This window comes from Pinus tabuliformis, chromosome 9, assembly GCF_031772625.1.
Source record: "Pinus tabuliformis cultivar Carrire ecotype Pingquan chromosome 9, CPIR1, whole genome shotgun sequence".
In the NCBI taxonomy this organism is placed as follows: domain Eukaryota; kingdom Viridiplantae; phylum Streptophyta; class Pinopsida; order Pinales; family Pinaceae; genus Pinus; species Pinus tabuliformis.
Genome location: NC_142307.1, coordinates 921,352,010 through 921,365,290, shown reverse-complemented (window position 1 = coordinate 921,365,290; position 13,281 = coordinate 921,352,010). Strand labels below are relative to the sequence as shown.

The following is a 13,281-nucleotide window of genomic DNA, read 5'->3' as shown; positions in this document are numbered from 1 at the left end:
TTTGTGAATTTGATCAATTATGCATCATTGGTTTCTACATATGTTGTAAGGCATAGGTGTGTTGCTTCCGAATTATAAGCTTTTTTTTGGACTCCACCATGTTCAAGGCACTGTTGGAGTGATCAATGCATCAAAATATTGTTACCTAGAAGGATTTGATGCAATCAACAATGTTGATGTTGGGAAATGATTTGGAATACCTCTTTGAGGGACACACTGTCACGCTTTTGTTAGGTTATTCATGGGACTTAATGAAATCACAGATAGGGCACTTCCTAGATTTGATGGCACGAGTGTTGAAATCTGTATGCTCGCTGAAATCTAGAGGAGGTCTGGGACACTGATTGGCATTGATATCGTTAAGCATTTCTAGCAGCATGTCACACTATGTTACACAAGACTGTTGTCAACTTTTTGTCATTGATGGGACTTCATTTTTTCTTTTACTTTAAAGAAAACGTACAAGGCTTAGGAAGCAGTTAACATGAAATTACTGGAAAATACCTTCATTCTACCCAAGAGATAGTAATTAATGGATCAAATGCAACAAATCTTCAGGCTATCTCCTATGGCAAGTTTGGTTCACCTCAAGATGAGTCAATTGATATTATCGTGAATGGGCATCCAAAAGGACATGGAGAGAGACTCCATGATTCAAGAAAGGAAAAATCCTTAAATAAATTCAAATAAAAGTTTGGAACACAAGGAACCAAAGTTAATATTCTATGGTAAATGATCTAGAATTTTTGTCCTTGGAATATCAATTGTATTTCATACTAGAGATGGATCAAGGCTTTAAAGGCATGACATGATAAGGTTCGTGTGGATGCATTCTACAATACGACTGAAACTACTTTTGAAGGAATGAAAAATATCGTTTGATATTTCACAACATCCAAGACTAGTCGAGCTTTTTCTAAATAATCCAAAAATTGCTTCAGATGTGTTACATGAGATATCATGGGAAAAGCTTGGTTGTTACATTTCAGAAACAACAATTGGATGAATGGATCAATTTATCAACCATTCATATTCAAACTTCACCATAAATTGGATGTTTTGATAAATACATTTCTAAGAAAATATCCTCTATGGGATGACAAGAAAGAAGATTCTAAGGCCACCAAATTAGGTCACATGCATTCATCATTTCAATTTTTTTCTTTACAGTGATTCTTAGTCCTCTTCACTCAATATTACCAGTAGTCTCCACAAGAACACAAGATGAAAGATAAATGTGGCCTATATGACTACTGATAAATCTGTTTTGTTGAAACCACACCTAGAATCGAACACCCCATTAGTGCAATGTGTTTTTTATTGAATTTATAGGGTTGATTTGTGAAATACATTGCTGATTCATAGGTTTTAGAGCTTCTAAGTGCATCTTTTTTTTCAATAGGAAAAAACCCACATATTTTCATTATCAAAAATTAGTTGCATATTCAATATTTTTTATGTCATCCTCATACATCTTTGATCCATTTATTATGCTCATAAAAATTATATCTTATTTCATCATTACATATAAATAATATATAAATTCAAAAGATCTACCTTTCCATCTTTATCGATATTCCTAATCTATCTTACCTTGATTGATCCTATTTAAAATATCTAAGAATTTTCTTCACAAAAAGAGAAAATAATCTTTTTAAGTATCAATAATATCAAACAATAGTTCATAGAAATTTTCTACGAAGATCCTTTAGTTTTTCATACTTCTAATCTTTGAAATGTTTCATTATCAAAAGCAGAGTAATTAATCATACCCAATAATCCACAACGTCCATCCTTAGATAGGCGATTTTCCACACATTTGTTCTCCTTGTAGATGAGTGAGAAGGATAATCTCTCAAAAGACTTGATTAATGTTCTAATCCATTCCATCCAGTGAGTAAGTTATGGAAAGAAGAAATTAGTCAGCAAAATGAACATGTTAGCATTGTTTTGCAAAACAATCATGCAGGGCTTGTGTTTGATTCTCTACAAAGTGTCTCTACAGATGCATGAACACCATTTTCTACAATCAAGTTGAGTATTAGAAGAAAATATACAAGTGAAAAAAGAATAGACAAGGTGCAATTGATCTAAAACATGACAAATGACAAAAGTGTTGGAAATATCTGTGAGATTTTGGAAGAATTATTTGACATAACAAAGATTAACAGTGACGAGGATGGTGAAGAAGTGGGCAAATGGGTTCCCTTTTCCAGCATGAAACATCTTTCCAAAGAACTTATGGCAGAAGAATAAAAAACACTCTACATCTTGTTCCAGTTTGACATATTGTTGAACTATGGGATATAATTGGTCACAACATATTACACACTATCAACAAGGTTGCTTTTCAAAATGACCTGAAATGGAAGCATTTGAGACTGTAATTAAGTCATGCATCCCACGCCTTCAGTCACTTATCAACAAAACAATTGCTGAAATCATACCAGAATCAAGTCACCTCAGAAAGCTGATTGTTATATATGTTGGAAGAAAACTAGAGATTTGTCAGGCTTTCGACTAGATATTCAAATCCCACCCCAATGGAGTGCGCCTAGGTGGGGAGTAGAGTGTCTTTGTTGGATTAGAAGAGCATATACATCTCGTTGCAATTTTCACATTTAAAGAGCAGGAAATTGATCTCCTATACATTCTTTCCCACATGTGAGGACAAATTCTTTAGTTATCTGTGAGAACTTAATTGTTTAGACATTGAGATATATGCAATACTATAGAGTTCCATTGTTTTTCCTAAGATACCCCTTCGGAGAGTCGAGGGCTCAATTGCAGTTTTACAATTATTGGAAACACCATTTGTGAATTTGATCAATTATGCATCATTGGTTTCTACATATGCTGTAAGGCATAGGTGTGTTGCTTCGGAATTCTAAGCTCTTTTTCTAGACTCCACCATGTTCAAGGCCCTTTTGGAGTGATCAATGCATCAAAATATTGTTGCCTAGAAGGATTTAATGCAATCAACGTTGTTGATGTTGGGAAATGATTTGGAATAACTCTTTGAGGGACACACTGTTAGGCTTTTGTCAAGTTATTCATGGGACTTGATGAAATTACAAATAGGGCACTTCCTAGATTTGATGGCACGAGTGTTGAAATTTGTATGCTCGCTGAAATTTTGAGGAGGTCTGGGACACTGATTGGCACTGATATTGTTAAGCATCGTCTAGTAGCATGTCACACTATGTTACAAAAGACTGTGGTTGACTTTTTGTCAATGATGGGACTTCAGTTTTTCTTTTACTTTAATGAAAACGTAGGGGGCTATTAGGCAGTAGTTAACATGAAACTACTGGAAAATACCTTCATTCTACCCAAGAGACAGTAATTAATGGATCAAATGCAACAAATCCTCAGGCTATCTGGATGTTTTGATAAATACATTTCTAAGAAAATATCTTCTAGGAGATGACAAGGAAGAAGATTTTAGGGCCACTAAATTAGGTCACATGCACTCATCATTTCAATTTTTTTCTTTCCATTGATTCTTAATACTCTTCACTCAATATTACGAGTAGTCTCCACAAGAACACAAGTCAAAAGATAAATGTGGCATATATGACTAATGATGAATCTATTTTGCTGAAACCACACCTAGAATCCAACATCCCATTAGTGCAATGTGTTGTTTATTGAATTTATAGGGTTGATTTGTGAACTACATTGTTGATTCACAGGTTTTAGAGTTGCTGAGTGCATCTTTTTTTTTTCAATAAGAAAAAACTCACATATTTTCATTATCAAAAATTAGTTGCATATTCAATATTTTTTATGTCATCCCCATACATCTTTGATCCCTTTACTATGCCCCTCAAAATTATATCTTATTTCATCATTACATATAAATAATATATAAATTCAAAAGATCTACCTTCCCATCTTTATCGATCTTCCTAATATATCTTACCTTGGTTGATCCTATTTAAAATATCTAAAAGTTTTCTTCACAAAAAGAGAAAATAATCTTTTTAAGTATCAACAATATCAAACAGTAGTTTATATAAATTGTTTACGAAGATCTTTTAGATTTTTATACTTCTAATCTTTGAAATGTTTCATTATCAAAAGCATAGTAATTAATCATACCCATTAATCCACAACGTCCATCCTTAGATAAGATATTTTCCACACAATTTTTCTCCTTGTAGATGAGTGAGAAGGATAATCTCTAAAAAGACTTGATTAATGTTCTAATCCATTCCATCCAATGAGTAAGTTATGGGAAAAAGAAATTAGTCAGCAAAATGAACATGTTAGCATTGCTTTGCAAAACAATCATGTAGGGCTTGTGTCTGATTCTCTACAAAGTGTCTCTACTGATGCATGAACACCAATTCCTACGATCAAGTTGAGTATAAGAAGAAAATATACAAGTGAAAAAAGAATAGACCAAGGTGCAATTGGTCTAAAACATGACAAAATTGTTGGAAATATCTGTGAGATTTTGGAAGAATTATTTGTCATAACAAAGATTACCAGTGAAGAGGATGGTGAAGAAGTGGGTAAATGGGTTCCCCTTTCTAGCATGAGACATATTTCGAAAGCACTTATGGCAGAAGAATAAAAAACACTCTACATCTTGTTTCAGTTGGACATATTGTTGAACTATGGGATATAATCAATTGCAACATATTACACACTATCAACATGGTTTTTTTCAAAATGACCTGAGATGGAAGCATCTTGAAATTGTAATTAAGTCACGCATCCCACGCCTTGAGTCAGTTATCAACAGAACAATTGTTGAAATCATACCAAAATCAAGTCACCTCAGAAAGCTGATTGTTATATATGTTGGAAGACAACTAGAGATTTGTGAGGCTTTCGACTAGATATTCGAAGGCCACCCCAATGGAGTTTGCCTAGGTGGGGAGTACACTATCTTTGTTGGATTAGAAGAGCATATACATCTTGTTGCAATTTGCAAATTTAAAGAGGAGGAAATTGATCTCCTACGCACATTCTTTCCCACATGTGAGGACAAATTCTTTAGTTATCCGTGAGAACTTAATTGTTTAGACATTGAGATATATGCAATACTATAGAGTTCCATTTTTATTATTAAGATACCCCTTCTGAAAGTCGAGGGCTCGATTGCAGTTTTACAATTATTGGAAACACCATTTGTGAATTTGATCAATTATGCATCATTAGTTTCTACATATGCTATAAGGCATAGGTGTGTTGCTTCGGAATTCTAAGCCTTTTTTCTAGACTCCACCATGTTCAAGGCCTTGTTGGAGTGATCAATGCATCAAAATATTGTTACCTAGAAGGATTTAATGCAATCAACAATGTTGATGTTGGGAAATGATTTGGAATACCTCTTTGAGGGACACACTGTCAAGCTTTTGTCAGGTTATTCATCGGACCTAATGAAATCATAGATAGGGCACTTCCTAGATTTGATGGCACGGGTCTTGAAATCTGTATGCTCGTTGAAATTTTGAGGAGGTTTGGGACACTGTTTGGCATTGATATTGTTAAGAATCATCAGCAGCATGTCACACTATGTTACAAAAGATTGTTGTCGACTTTTTGTCATTGATGAGACTTCATTTTTTCTTTTACTTTAAAGAAAACGTACGGGGCTATTAGGCAGCAGTTAACATGAAATTACTGGAAAATACCTTCATTCTACCCAAGAGACAGTAATTAATGGATCAAATACAACAAATCTTTAGGCTATCTCCTGTGGCGAGTTTGGTTCACCTCAAGATGAGTCAATTGATATTATCGTGAATGGGCATCCAAAAGGACATGGAGAGAGACTCCATGATTCAAGAAAGGAAAAATCCTTAAATAAATTCAAATAAGAGTTTAGAACATAAGGAACCAAAGTTAATGTTCTATGGTAAACGCTCTAGAATTTTTGTCCTTGGAATATCAATTGTATTTCAAACTTGAGATGGATCAAGGCTTTAAAGGCATGATATGATAAGGTTCATGTGGATGCATTCTACAATGCGACTGAGACTAATTTTGAAGGAATTTTCCTTAGCATTGAAGACAAAAATACACGTGATAGTGATTTTCATATTGTGGCAATTTAATCAGGGGTTCCAGGACATCCTTCCACTAGAAAAATATCGTTTGATATTTCACAGCATCCAAGACTAGTCGAGCTTTTTCTAAATAGTCCAGAAATTGCTTCAGATTTGTTACATGAGATATCATGGGAAAAGCTTGGTTGTTACATTTTAGAAACAAAAATTGGATCAATGGATCAATTTATCTATGGATATATTGACCAAAAAAAAATTGTGCATGAATTCAAGCTAGCTTTCGTGGAGCATTAAGAGAAATGATGAAGTTGTAACCATTCATATTCAAACTTCACCATAAATTGAATGTTTTGACAAATACATTTCTAAGAAAATATCTTTCAGGGTATGACGAGAAAGAAGATTCCATGGCCACTAAATAAGGTCACTTGCACTCATCATTTCAATTTTTTTCTTTCCAGTTAACTGTTGTAGGTAAAGAATGCTTGAAAATGGGGAAAACACAAAACCTCAAGATCTTGCATATTCTAGTGGTATAGGTTTACAGGATTTTCTCAGTATCCATTCTCAAAATCACCTTATAAGGATAACATAGAAATGTCACCATTTTTCCAGGGCAACTATCATGGAAAATATCCAAAAGGAAATAGTGATTCATCTCATAGTATATCCCTGATAGTTAAATTGAAATATTTGAACAAGATTTCAAAGCTTGATAGTGAACACATTTTGGAAAAGATGGCTTTGCTCTCTTAGGCTGTCGGCTCAGAGCGGCCATCACATGTTACAAAATAATTTTTTTATTGGTGGATCTTTGGCTTCAAGGTCTATAACTACATTACAGTTTCTGGATGTCACTCATGTTCTATGCTTTTGTGTTAATCAATTTAGTTAATCAGAAGCACGATATCGAGACCTTTTTGAGTATACAAAAATTGAGATGTATAATGTTGATGATGCAAATATTAGCTATATTTTTAAAGATGCATCTAATTTCATAGAGGAGGTTGACAAAATGGGGGATTTGATTGTTGATTCCATATGGCAGTGGGTGAAAAATAGATTGATTTTCCTAGAGTTGATCAACATTTTCCAATTGGGAAATTTATTCCACGAAGAAACAACAATTTTGACATTGCCTTGTTTTGCCTTATCATCCGACATATAGGAAGAGGCCCTTGTACACTGAAGATGGTGAGCATGCTTGATGATTTGAATCCAAGGAACTATAGATCTCACATGTGTGAAAGGTTTTAATATGATAACAAATTCTTAGTTTGTAATTATAGCATAATGAAGCAGCAAAAACATAGTGGATCGTTTTGTAGCATATCAGAGTGTAATAGTGATGTTGGGATTCGTTTTGTGTGGATGGTATAACAGGTATATAGGAAAATTTTACATGCATATATTTGATAATGGTATTGATATGCAAGTTATGGATTGTTTGAGGGCAAGCAATCTAGGGAAGGGAGGATTATAATGTCCCTTTTCAAACGATCATTTCTGGAGACTGATTCAATAGCATATTTAATTCTCCTAAAATATAGGGAAAAGGGGATCAACTATCTTTTTGAATGTCACTTGGGTGAAAAGAAAAACATATATAAGTGACAAGAAATATTTAAATTAAAAGTGACTATGGACAAAAATAAAGAAACTTTATAAACTCACTTGATATTATTGAGCGGGAAAAAAGGGAAAAAGAAGATCCATGGTATTTTGATCACTGATGCTTGAGCCATGATATTTTAATGGCCCATGGTATATACTCGTGGTATTCTAAAGACAAAAGTTATAAAAGGAGAGTTGAAGCTCACTTTTGGGCATGCATTGGTTATTTGTCTAAATTGATTTGGTGAGCTCTTAGAGCTTATAAATAAAGAGTGAAAACTCTAGTGAGTATTAGTTTGGGTGGTGAAACATATCCACCCTAGATAATCAATATTGGTTTCGGTGGTGACACATATCCACCCTAGCTAGTAAATAATTCTCATAAACAAGGATTATGATGCCAATATCATCATGGTCAAACAACAATTAGAATGGGGAATTTCATAAGTGGTGATAAAGATTCAATATTTAGATGCATCATCACATGGTAAGAGAAATGTACACTTCTTTCTACAAAGTGAAATATATTGGTTTTCCACCAACATTTATAAAACCAAATTTATGAAATGCATTTGAAGACATTGAGTGACTATGGAAAGAGAATGATGAGCACCTAGTTGAGGCTATGGAAATGACTGAGTTAGATAAAATATAATGATCCAAAAAGACAACAAATAATACCACTCTTTTATAGTTTGGACATTTTACACTAGTGAAATAAGAATAACAAGCAACAAGTAACTAAAATAACAACATCATATAACAAACGGTGAGGGAAATTATTAATGTTCCCCTTACTACTAAAGTCTTTTTATTAAGCTTTCCTCATAAAATTATACCAATTTCTAATGAACAAAAACTATTATCCATGGCATTGTGAATTAAGGTGATATGAGATTACTTTGTTATGAAATGTTTGATTTAAATCATTTACTTCTAAAGGTTCCAGAGTCTTAATGAAGAGCATTTTCATAAATACTTCACTTTGAACACACCGTGGTTGGAATCTCCTTGAAAGATAACATATGATAAAAAAGAAGCACCAGTAAAGAAACAAAATTGCATAAATTTTTGACTTCTTTCTTCTATGCTATTATTTCTTATGCCATTGCCTTACGGCGTTTCCTTTGCAACATGTGGTGCAAATGCTAGTAAATATTATATTTTTAATTTATATAAAAATATTTAATATTTCATGCAAACATTATAACGTGCATCCATTTATAATCTCATATACTTAAAACATTACTTTTTTTAACTATACCCTTACTTATAACCCAAAATACTTAAAAGCGGTACCTTTTTACTTTTAAAACTAGAGTGATGTAATGGCCATAATACATTTTATTTTTTCAAATAAAAACAATTTTAAATAAATTTTAAAAATTATAAAAAAAAAATGGTTTTAATGATAGGTTTAAGTCGTTACATATATAGAGACTAGGATTTCTTTTTTCGAAATTTTCAATAAGAATAATGTTACTAAATTTTTTAATGTGGTATATATATATGATCATTAATTTTTAACTATGGCTTAATTGGTTAAATTATTTAGATTTTATAAAAAACTATTATTTCATTTATTTTAGTATTTCATTTTGAATATGTGATTATTTTAATAAGTGTTTCTTTATGGGTTAGTGTGGATAGACACTGTTCACCCCAACCAATCGCAAAGTCTTATTTTCATCTTCCTCTCTCGAATTAAACTCTAATACGTGGAGGTTCATCATATTTAGTTGTGCTTTATAGTAAGTTTCACAGGGTCAAAGCAGTTGGTTTGACTGAAAGATTTATCAGAAATAACAGTAGGAAGAAATCACATTTGTGGATTGATGAATGGAACTAGCGATGTTCTGTGCTGGAGAGGTGATGCGATGAAAGCTCCAAAGATTGGGCACTTTGAATCGCACCACCAACAACACCATCTTCGAACAAAGCAAGAGTCCATAGCATGCATAAGGTTAGTCCTACAAAATCCCATGGCATCACCCTCAATTCAATCCTAGAATCCCAATGAAATCATACCCTATTGTCCCTTAAAAGAAAATAGATGACAAAGTCCTCTTCTAGAGCCCAAATGGAGGCACTATGGCCCAATATCACCATTGGTGTCTTTCTCCTCATGTTCGAAGACACGCGATTCAATGTTAGCTAGGGTCGATTGGGGAAAACTCGCTTGGGTCAAATCATCGATGTTGTCAATGTTGCCTACAACGCTAATTACAATAGAGTCCAGTGCAAAGAGAAGTGGAATCGCCTCAAGAAATCCTACAAGAAGGCCAAGTTACATAGAGAGACTTCCAGGTTTCTATTTTATAAGCTTGTTGAGCACATTATGCATAGAGACTCTGGGAAAAATGCCCATGAAGAAGAAGAGGAAGAGGAAGAAGAAGAAGAAGAAGTGGTTGTCAAGGATGATGATGTGGATAGCATTTGTGAAGCAACCTCCATTGAATCCAAGCCAACTTGGCTTCTATGAGTGCCACTGATGATGATGATGTGCACATACGACCTAAGAAGAGAAGGGTAGCCCTCAATTCCTTTAGTTATAAGATGGAACATAGCATGAAAAATATGGAACAATCCATAAATAGCATAAAGAAGCCCAAGACTGATGAAATGAAGAAACCCCTTGATACCTAAATGAAGATTACCTCAATCCTCATCCAAAATAACAAAAAGGTATGTTTGATTCCTTGTGTCCCTACTATCCATTTTTAAAATCTTTGTGCTTCAATATTTTGGAAGTGGGTTATAGTGGGTTTGTAACTATTTGAAATGTTGTCCAAAAAAACAAAATGATACGTATGATTTTGAGCATATTTGAAAAAGATACCAAGTCTTCCATATTATTTGGGGTGATGCTCGGCCCAATCGTGTTGCTAAGATGAGTTAACTCAGTCAGTTTGATACTCTGCTGGTGAGTCAAACTAGCTAGTAGCAGGGTAGACCCTCTACTACTCGTGGGTTATTCATTGCCATGGGGGCTTCACTCAATGAACCTTTGACATAGCACATGTGTTCGTGGCATACTAAACAATACCCTTAATTCGACTACATATTGAAAAATACCTCTAAAATCCACTTTATTTAACCCCCTACCAATATTAACCCAATAGACTTTCCCAATTTTTTAAACCCCTACTTTCATTAGATAATGTAGGTATCCATTTTTTCATTAGCATTGTTATATACCCCTTTATATTTTTTCAATAAATTTGAGCTCCATTTTTTACATACAACATATAAAAACACTTTACCCCCTATTATATATTCAATATATTATGTGTAGTCTAACGAGGCTTCAAATTTGCCCCAAAAACAATGGAAATTCCGGTGAGATTTTCATAAAATCTAGCAGAAATTTTAGGAAATCTGGGTTACAACTGTCAAGTTTCAAGATTTGGGGTGACCTAGAGGTTTTTGATGGTGTTGAATCCATTTCCACCATCAAAAACCTGATTCACGCACTCCTACTGTCAAATTTTTTGAGGAAAAAATTGTTGGATTCAGGCGAGTTTTTGTCGTCAGGACAAATTCGTCACCTCGGTAGACAATACCAATATATTATGTAAATTTTTCCTCAATATATATCCCCCAATATGAATGCACATGGTATGGTATTGCTCCCCCAGTGAATCCCTTATGTTGATTGCCAATCAAGTTAAACTCTTAGCAGGATAGAAAAAGGTTGTTGACATTGATTATAAATTCCAAAAGTGTAAAGCCAAACCCTCGTTTTGAATGAATTATAATATTGAGTTTTTATCAAGTTTGAGTTAAACCTTTAGATCATTTTCCAAACTAATTTTCTCAACTTTGATTCTAAAAATACTTACTCACTATTTTCAAAACCTCCATACTTCATTGTCGTGGAAGTGAGTTATGGTGGTTTTGTTGCAATGTTTTCCAAAACAACAAATTGTTATATTTAATACTGTGAATTCTTACTACCCATGCACAAACTTTGTATTTCATTGTTGGGGAAGTGGGTTATGGTGGCTTTGTATGTAGTGTTGTTCAACAAAACAAAAGGGTACTTTTAATTCTAAGTATTCTTACTGCCTATTTTCAAAATCATTGTGTTTCATTGTTCGCAAAGAAGGTTATGGTGGACCTATATACAAGGTTGCCCAAAGCAAAAACAAATGGCATAATTATAACTATTGTAACTAATTTATTGCCCATTTTCAAAATATGTTTTTATTTTTGTCTACTATGTTGGCTTTGTGTGCAATATTGTCCAAAAAAATAAAATGGTATGTTTAATTCTGAGCATTTTTACTCTCACTTTCAAAATATTTGTGTTGCACCATCAAGGAAGGGGATTATGGTGGCTTTAGAATGAGAATTTCTTCATATTACACTTGATGCATAATGTCCATCATACATGTAGGAGGTTGGAAAACGAATTACCAAATGGAAAGAATCATTTTTGGAAACTATTATCTTACCAATAAGTACATATTTTAGTGTCGTGAAGCTTTTGTGGTTGTTGGGATCAGTAGATGTTGTTAAGAGTGCAGTAAAGGATGGCGATGCATTATTCGAGACTTTGGATATCTTATTGATTTAGAATTTAACTGGGGCACTAAAGGATCCAGGAAATATGGAACAAATGTTTAGGGAAGTCATGTCAATGATTTCTCAAATGAAACTCGAATCATGTTGATAGATTTGAAAACACTTTCCTGACATGTGCTTACCCTTAAGATTTTGAAAATTACTACAACTATTCTTCCTAAGACGATTAGTAATACTGAAGTGATTAGAGAAATTTTTCAAGGATGGAATTTTACTAGAACCAAATTGATGGGTGCTTAGGAGATCAATATGCTTCTATGCTTCGTTAGTCTTGCAAGAAAGGTGAAACAAGGAGCACTTGTGGCATTGGACGCGTCATTCTTTTGAACACGGGTCAAGAAGTCATTGCCTCTACCAATGGCTTATCAAGTACATTAGCATTCAAACTTGGACCAAATGCACCTACAAATTATGCTTTATACGGCTCCAAAGCCATTGTTGGATCTTTCAAACAGTGGTTGAGGGACAACCTTGGTGCAATCCTAAGAGCCAACAAATTGAATATCAAGCCAGATCAGTGAAGAATATTGGAGGCATTTATTTTTTTCCAACCTTTGATGGCTTATTTTCTCCTTGGTGGAGAGATGATGCCAAAGGAGTTTGTATAGGGATATCATGTTATACAAAAAAATCCCATAAAGGTGGGGTTTTGCTCGAGAGTATGTGCTTTCAAGTAAAATAAACTATGAGTATATATGTCAAACAGGGTGAGAAGAGCAAGGAGAATGAGTGGTTTCTTTTAAAAGTCAATGGAGGAGCATAAGTTAAATAACTTTTCATGCAGAATCAAGTAAGTTAAATATTTCCCCTCCATAATTGAAACATAACACATTTAAATCCTCTTTCTTCAACGTATTGTGTAGCCCTGCAATGTTTCGAATAATAATTGTAGTACATATTTGATATTCTAGTGCTATTCAGATTGTATCCTATGCATAGGTGAGCTACACATTGTTGTGGCAAACAACAACCCCCCATTTTCTTAGCACCCTAATAAAGAATGGGGAGCCTTTAAAGTCTTAAATTTGAATTTTCCATAACATTTCTTTTAAAAAAC

General features: G+C 33.7%; 2 pseudogenes; both read left to right on the top strand.

The window, feature by feature from the left end:
- The first annotated feature begins 9,553 nt into the window (after positions 1-9,553).
- Positions 9,554-10,361, top strand: LOC149151755 (uncharacterized; annotated as a pseudogene).
- A 1,649-nt stretch (positions 10,362-12,010) lies between these two features.
- LOC149151754 (glycerol kinase pseudogene) lies at positions 12,011-12,906 on the top strand (annotated as a pseudogene).
- The last annotated feature ends 375 nt before the right edge of the window (positions 12,907-13,281 follow it).